This window comes from Geotrypetes seraphini, chromosome 7, assembly GCF_902459505.1.
Source record: "Geotrypetes seraphini chromosome 7, aGeoSer1.1, whole genome shotgun sequence".
NCBI lineage: Eukaryota > Metazoa > Chordata > Amphibia > Gymnophiona > Dermophiidae > Geotrypetes > Geotrypetes seraphini.
In genome coordinates, this window is record NC_047090.1 from 156,279,007 (window position 1) to 156,286,671 (window position 7,665).

A 7,665-nucleotide genomic window follows, 5' to 3' on the forward strand; every position below is an offset into this window, starting at 1 on the left:
TATCTCTACTTAATTACAATCTCCCTTTACCCACACAAACACATGAAAAAGGCCATCATTTAGATGTAGCAGCGATGTCCACAAAAGAGATCTTAGACCCTTTCATCTCTCTTTCGGATGGTACTTGGTGTCACGATATCTGGTCTGACCATTTCACTTATTATTTCAATCTAACCTGGACTCAGCAAAAATCTAAGACTCATCCACGGACAAAAAGAGAACACCTTACAAGGGGCCATATCAATCCAGAGGAATACTGGTCACAATATGATTTACAAGCGAAGATAGAAGAAGGAGTTGATTACTATGATCATTGGATGAAAACTAGCACATCCATTTTAGATAAAATTGCCCCTAAATGAAAGAGTAAAAGCTGCTCAAATAAATACAACAAATGGTGCGACATCGAACTCCTAACAATGAAACAATCAGTAAGACGATTAGAAAGAATCTGGAAAAAAACGGGAAAACTTTCAGGCCGAAACAACTGGAGATCCAACATAAAACTCTACAAACAACAGATAAAAGAAAAACGTAAAATATTTTACTCATCCAAAATTAACTCATCTAACACCAGCTCAAAAGGAGCCAATACAAAAGAACTGTTTAACATAGTCACAAATTTATTTGACACCACACGCCACATTCAACCCATGCATAATATCAAGCTACCCTCAGCAAATGATCTAGCACAACATTTCAATTCAAAAATTAAAAACCTAAGAAATAACTACTCGACAATTGTCACACACGAACATCAAACAACTGATATACATGGAAATGAAATACCAGCGGACATGATTTGGAGTTCCTTCCACAATTTATAACAAATACTCTAAATCATACTGTGGCCTGGACTCATGTCCCCCAGAAATTATGAAAGCAGCTCCACTAGACTTTAAACTATCTTTGTTGAATTATCTAACCAATAACCTAACTAATGGAAAATTCCTCATTAATAATGGTCACATCATAACCCCAATTCCAAAAAACCGCATAGAATCATCAACATCAGTAACCAACTATAGACCAGTAGCATCCATTCCATTCATTGTAATAATCATGGAAGGATTGGTACATACCCAACTGATGGAATATCTCGACCAGTTCTCTCTTATGCATGAAACCAAATCTGGTTTCAGACCTCTGTTTAACACAGAGAGAGTAATTGCGGCTATCCTGGATAATTTGCGCTACTTGTTTAGTAAAGGCCTCAATGCCCTGATCATGCAATTTGACATGAGCTCTGCCTTTGACTTGGTGGACCATGGGAAACTGTTACAATACCTAGATGCAATTGGAATCAGAGGAGAGGTATTAAACTGGTTTCAAGGTTTTCTTATATCCCGCACCTACCAAGTCCGTTTTAATTATGATCTCTCTGATACATGGAGCAATCCATCTAGTGTACCACAGGGGTCACCACTATCCCCTCTGCTCTTCAATGTTTACATGTCCTCATTGGGTACGCAACTGTCCCAGCTGGGGATTAAACTATTCAGCTACGCTGATGACTTCACGATAATTATCCCATTTACTATCTCTATCTCAGAAGTCACCCCCAAAGCAACAGAAGTACTAAATCGGATGGAGCAATGGATGACTGAATTCAAACTGAAGTTAAACTCAGAAAAAACAAAATTTTTTATAGCATTGCCACACCTACTTGATACTAAAACGTCAGTGTGCATCGATAACCTTAGTTATCCCATTCAACCCACGATGAAGGTATTGGGAGTAACACTGGACCAGAGTCTGACCATGAAAGACCAGGTAGACTCCTTGATTAGAAAGATCTTTCTCACCCTCTGGAAGCTTCGGTCCATCAAAGCTTATTTTGATGTCTCATCATTTAGAATTCTGGTACAATCCCTTATACTGGGTCAGTTTGACTATTGTAACATCGCCTACTTGGCACTCTCCCAGAAGATTATGCGGCGATTGCAACTGGTATAAAATGCAGCGGTTAGACTACTCTGTGGACTGCAGAAGTTTGATCATGTAACATCTTCCTATCGACTTCTACATTGGCTGCCGATGGAGGCACGTGTGAAATTCAAGTTTGGTTGTTTTTGCTTCAAGGTACTTTACGGCTTAGCCCCTAAATATATAACAGACCTTTTCTCCTTCACAACCAACAGACAAAGGATAAGCTCACATCCGAACTTTGTTTCTCCACCGGTTAGAGATTGTAAATTTAAAAGTCATCACCAACATCTTTTCTCACATCAAGCAGCATTATGGGCTAAAGATCTGGAACAACTGCTCGTGCCCACTACTTATAGGGAATTCAGGAAATGCCTAAAAACACATCTGTTCCTGAAGTACTTAGGTAACTGACCTATACAATCTTAGATCTCAACAAGTGATCTTTAGAACTGTTATTCACTAACTCTGAACTATGTTTATTCCACTCAATCTGTAACACCTTTAATCATTGTAAACCGCATAGAACTTCACGGTCCTGCGGTATATAAACTGTTATTATTATTATTATTTTCTTCTCTGTGGATATTTTGGGGTCATTTTCTTTGGTTTTTCCAATCCTGCAGCACATTTCTTCTTTCTAGATTAGTAACATAGAGTCCAATATTCAAAGCTACTTATCCTTGGCTCAAGACCTGCTCCCTAGATAAGTAGCACTGATGGGAGCTAGTTGGCAATTTTCATCTATCTCCCCAACATTATCTGGATAGCTCCGTCAAAGGGTAGAGCCTGGGCAGAGCCAGAAAATGTCTGGATAGCAACAATATTCAGCACCTGTATTCAGATGACTTAGGACAGGAAGAATGCTGTCCACGAGTTTCTAGGTACCCAGGTAACAGTGGAGGTAAGATAATGGCATTAAGACAGCGCTACTCATTTCTGGTCCTCTAGGTCCATAGGCAGGCCAGATGTTCAAGATATCCACAATGAATAAGCATGAGAGAGAGGTTTACATACACTGCCTCTTTGGTATGCAAATTATGCAAATCTCTCTCATGTATATTCATAGTGGATATCCTGAAAACCTGGCTTGCCTGTGGACTTCGAGGACTGGAATTAAGCAGCTCTGTCATATGAGATACTAGGCCCTTCCAAGAAACACTTAAACCAACAATATTCAAACTTTTCAGATTTTGTACTTTCCAGCATCACTTCTAGGCATCTTGAAGTCCAAGGACCTTACAAATATCTGATTTTAAATATGCTGTTAACAGTGTATTAACTCATTATATTATTCTTCCTCTTATATTTAATATGTCTATCTTAAACCTCTTAGACTGAAGATTACACAGTTTTTCTCCAAGATAATGGTGAGTGCAGATTAAATTCACCTTCAAGGAGCAAATTCCACACTGTCTCCATTGAGATAAAGCCCCTGAATTATTTTGTAATAAAGCCCTGATTTCTTTTTATTCACGGACTGTACATCATTTTTCAAAGCGCAGGTACATGCATGCTTTCACTGTGAAACTTGCCGCAGGTGTCGCTCTCATTGAAAATATAATCTCTTCACATTATTTTCCTCCCTTGACTTAAACACACCCCAGGAAAGGTCTGAATTAGTGAGACAATTCAATAAAGGAAAGCTTAATTAGAGCCTGTTCAACTTCCCTTCATGGAATATTAGCATAACTGGGATATATACATGTATTCATTTGCTTGCAAGCACTTAGGGTCAGATTCTATAAATGGCACCCAGCATGGTTGGTGCCTAGAAAAAAAAGCACTTACCGCATGTCAATCAAAGTTAGGCACTGTTTGTGGAATCAGGACTAGTGGCACTTACATAAGCTTAGGCACTGGCATATTAAGCCAGGGTTTTCTTGGCCTAAACTAGGAAATTGGAAAACTGGTCGTCCAAGTGGCAGATGAAATTTAATGTGGACAAATGCAAAGTGATGCATATTGGGAAGAATAACCCAAATCACAGTTACCGGATGCTAGGATCCACCATGGGGATTAGCACCCAAGAAAGGGATCTGGGTGTCATTGTAGATGATATGATGAAACCTTCCGCCCAATGTGTGGTGGCAGCCCAAAAAAAGCAAACAAGATGCTAGAAATTATTAAAAAAGGGATGGTTAACAAGACTAAAGATATTATAATGCCTCTGTATCGCTCCTTGGTGTGACCTCACCTGGAATATTGCGTTCAATTCTGGTCTCCTTATCTCAAAAAAAAAATAGAGCGGCACTAGAAAAGGTTCAAAGAAGAGCGACCAAGATGATAAAGGGGATGGAACTCCTCTCATATGAGGAAAGACTAAAAAGGTTAGGGCTCTTCAGCTTGGAAAAGAGATGGCTGAGGGGAGATATGATTGAAGTCTACAAAATCCCGAGTGGAGTAGGACGAGTACAAGTGGATTGATTTTTCACTCTGTCAAAAAATTACCAATAGGAGGAAATATTTTTTCACTCAGAGAATAGTTAAGCTCTGGTACGCGTGGCCAGAGATTGTGATAAAAGCGGATAGTGTAGCTGGTTTTAAGAAAGGTTTGGACAAATTCCTGGAGGAAAAGTCCATAGTCTGTTATTAAGACATGGGGGGAAGCCTCTGCTTGCCCTGGATCGGTAGCATGGAATGTTGCTACTCTTTGGGTTTTTGGCCAGGTACTAATGACCTGGATTGGTCACCGTGAGAACGGGCTACTGAGCTTGATAGACCACTGGTCTGACCCAGTAAGGCTATTCTTACATTCTTATGTTCTTAATTGAATCCACACCTAAACTCCAACCCAAATCTGCTCTTAACCATGCCTACTTACTGATAGGCACTGGTAGGTGCCCATTGGGAGCTTGGCGTAGATACCTACCTTGAAATGGTAGGCGCTTACTTAATTAGGTGCCTACTGGCTAATTAGATTTTTTAATTGTTTTTAAAATGCCTTTTAATTGCATTTTCAATAATCAGTACCAATAAAGCCAATTTAAAAAAAAAAATTAAGTTAGCTGCATAGATTGGGTAGGCGCCCTGATCTAGGTGCCTAACTTTAGGCATCATTTGTGGAACTAGGGCCTTAATGCCAACCATAGAGCTGATATAAATATTAAGATCTAGATTCCAGAAATATACTCATAACTTATTTTATTCTATAAGTTGCATGTGTTAATTGTCCACTCCCCACGAATGCTCCACCCAAACTCTACCCATGTGTATGCCCGATTGCAAATAACAGTACACACTGTGAAAGATATGGACAATGGGCTCCTTTTACTAAGCCGCGTTAGGGCTTTAACGCGCGGAATAGCGCACACTACATTGCCCCGCGCACTGGACCTTAACGCCAGCATTGAGCTGGCATTAGTTCTAGAAGTGTAGCGTGCAGTAATTTCCTGCGTGCGCTAAAAATGCCAGCGCACCTTAGTAAAAGGAGCCCAAAGTTACAGAATAGCATATAACCGGATTTGCAGCATTTATATACCTATCTGAACACAAACCAAAGATGAAAAAAAATAAGCAGTTTATGACGTTCAACCAGATGAATTGAGTTCTGGATCCTGACATCTCTCTGCTCTGTGGTCTGGGGTAGGGGGGGGGGACTGATGTGAGGGGGAGGGGGATGCTTAGCGTGGTTTGCTGTCCCAGGGTCATCAGAGTCCAGACCCTGGGGGGGAATTAGGTTTGTGCCTTACTTTTTTTTCTGACTGGCGTTCCACTTTCATTGGGGTGGGGGGTCGGGGGGGGGTGCTGGTGGGGGTGGGTTGGGGGAGGAGGGATTTTTGGGGGAATGGGTGTTTTCTGGGAAGTTATATTTGACATGCTGGTGTAGGGTTATCTTTGTTTATGCAACCATTGCATCTTCTTTATGTGCTGACAGTTGTTGCTGCTGTGTTCATTTTTGCGAGTCTTTTCATGTCAATAAAAATTGTTACAACCTAAATGCATATTAGGTGATTCAACACGATTCGTGTTTTATCTGCATGGCCTGTATCACGAGTCTAAATACAGAAAATACAGAAAATTTATCATTTTCCTCTTCCCGTCTCTCTCTCTTCTATTTCTCTTTTTGTCGTGGCCGATAGCTGGACAGGTGCTCAAAAATGTATTACTACCAGAACGAAAGAAGTTATCCTGCCGTTGTATCGGGCGATGGTGCGCCCGCATCTGGAGTACTGCGTCCAATATTGGTCGCTGTACCTTAAGAAAGACATGGCGTTACTCGAGAGGGTTCAGAGGAGAGCGACACGTCTGATAAAAGGGGTGGAAAATCTTTCATACGCTGAGAGATTGGAGAAACTGGGACTCTTTTCCCTGGAGAAGAGGAGACTTAGAGGGAATATGATAGAGACTTATAAGATCTTGAAGGGCATAGAGAGAGTAGAGAGGGACAGATTCTTCAAACTTTCGAAAAATAAAAGAACAAGAGGGCATTCGGAGAAGTTGAAAGGAGACAGATTCAAAACAAATGCTAGGAAGTTCTTCTTTACTCAACGTGTGGTGGACACCTGGAATGCGCTTCCAGAGGACGTAATAGGGCAGAGTACGGTATTGGGGTTCAAGAAAGGATTGGACATTTTCCTACTAGAAAAGGGGATAGAAGAGTATAGATAGAAGAGTACTGTGCAGGTCCTGGACCGGTTGGGCCGCCGCGTGAGCGGACTGCTGGGCGCGATGGACCTCGGGTCTGACCCAGCGGAGGCAATGCTTATGTTCTTATCTCCAGTGGATGATTATCCGGAACTGCTCCAGCTTCCTGATTAAACGGAACAAGCAGGTGTAAAGCACTGAACCCAACAATCTGAAGGCCCGGAACTCATTCCACTACAATGGACTCATCCACGGCAAGACAGTCGGCGTGGAGCCAGCCGCTGATGGCAAAGGCATCGTTGTAGTCCTGAAGAAACGGGCAGGTCAGCGCAAACCAGCCACATCCTATGAGAAAATTACCATCAACAAGAATGCCCGGGCCACGCTGAGCAGCTTGCGTCACATTATTCAGAAGAACAAATATCGCAAGGACTTGCACATGGCAGCCCTGAGGCGTGCCAGCGCCATCCTGAGGGGTCAGAAGCCAGTCCTGGTGAAGAAGAAGCGAACCAGGGCTACCAAGACTGCGTGAGTGTGACCTGTTGTGAACTTTGTACAAAATAAAAGCGTTAAACCAGAAAAAAAAAAAAAGAAAATTTATCATTAATAATAAAACCCTAAGTGCACATGCGCACTCCTATCTGCGTGATCCGTGATCCGTGGCTCCGTGGCAGGTAGGAGGGCGCATGCGCGCTTAGGGTTCTATTAGCTTGGGAGGAAATGCCCGGGGCCTCTGGAGCGCAGAGGGGCAGCAGCGACAGAGGCGGCGCACGCTGACGGGTGGCGGCAGAGGAGAAGCAGCGGCACTGGTGGCAGGAGCAGGAACTCTAAGGGGAGTGGGACTGCGAAACTACCGCGCGGTGATGGGTGTCAGAGGAAGAAGAGCAGCGGCACTGGTGGCAGGAACAGAAATTCTGAGGGGAGTGGGGCCGGGGAATTGCCACAAGGCGACGGGTGGTGGAGGAAAAGCAGCGGCACTGGCAGCAGCAGCAGGAACTCTGAGGGGAGTGAGACTGGGGAATGGCCGCGAGGCGACGGATGGTGGAGGAACAGCAGCAGCAGCAGCAGCACTGGTGGCAGCAGCAGGAACTCTGAGGGGAATGGTACCAGGGAATTGCTGCGAGGCGACGGGTGGCGGAGGAAGAGCAACAG

General features: G+C 43.0%; 1 pseudogene; it reads left to right on the top strand.

Moving 5' to 3' along the window:
• Window positions 1-6,637: 6,637 nt before the first annotated feature.
• Window positions 6,638-7,045, top strand: LOC117364344 (annotated as a pseudogene).
• The last annotated feature ends 620 nt before the right edge of the window (window positions 7,046-7,665 follow it).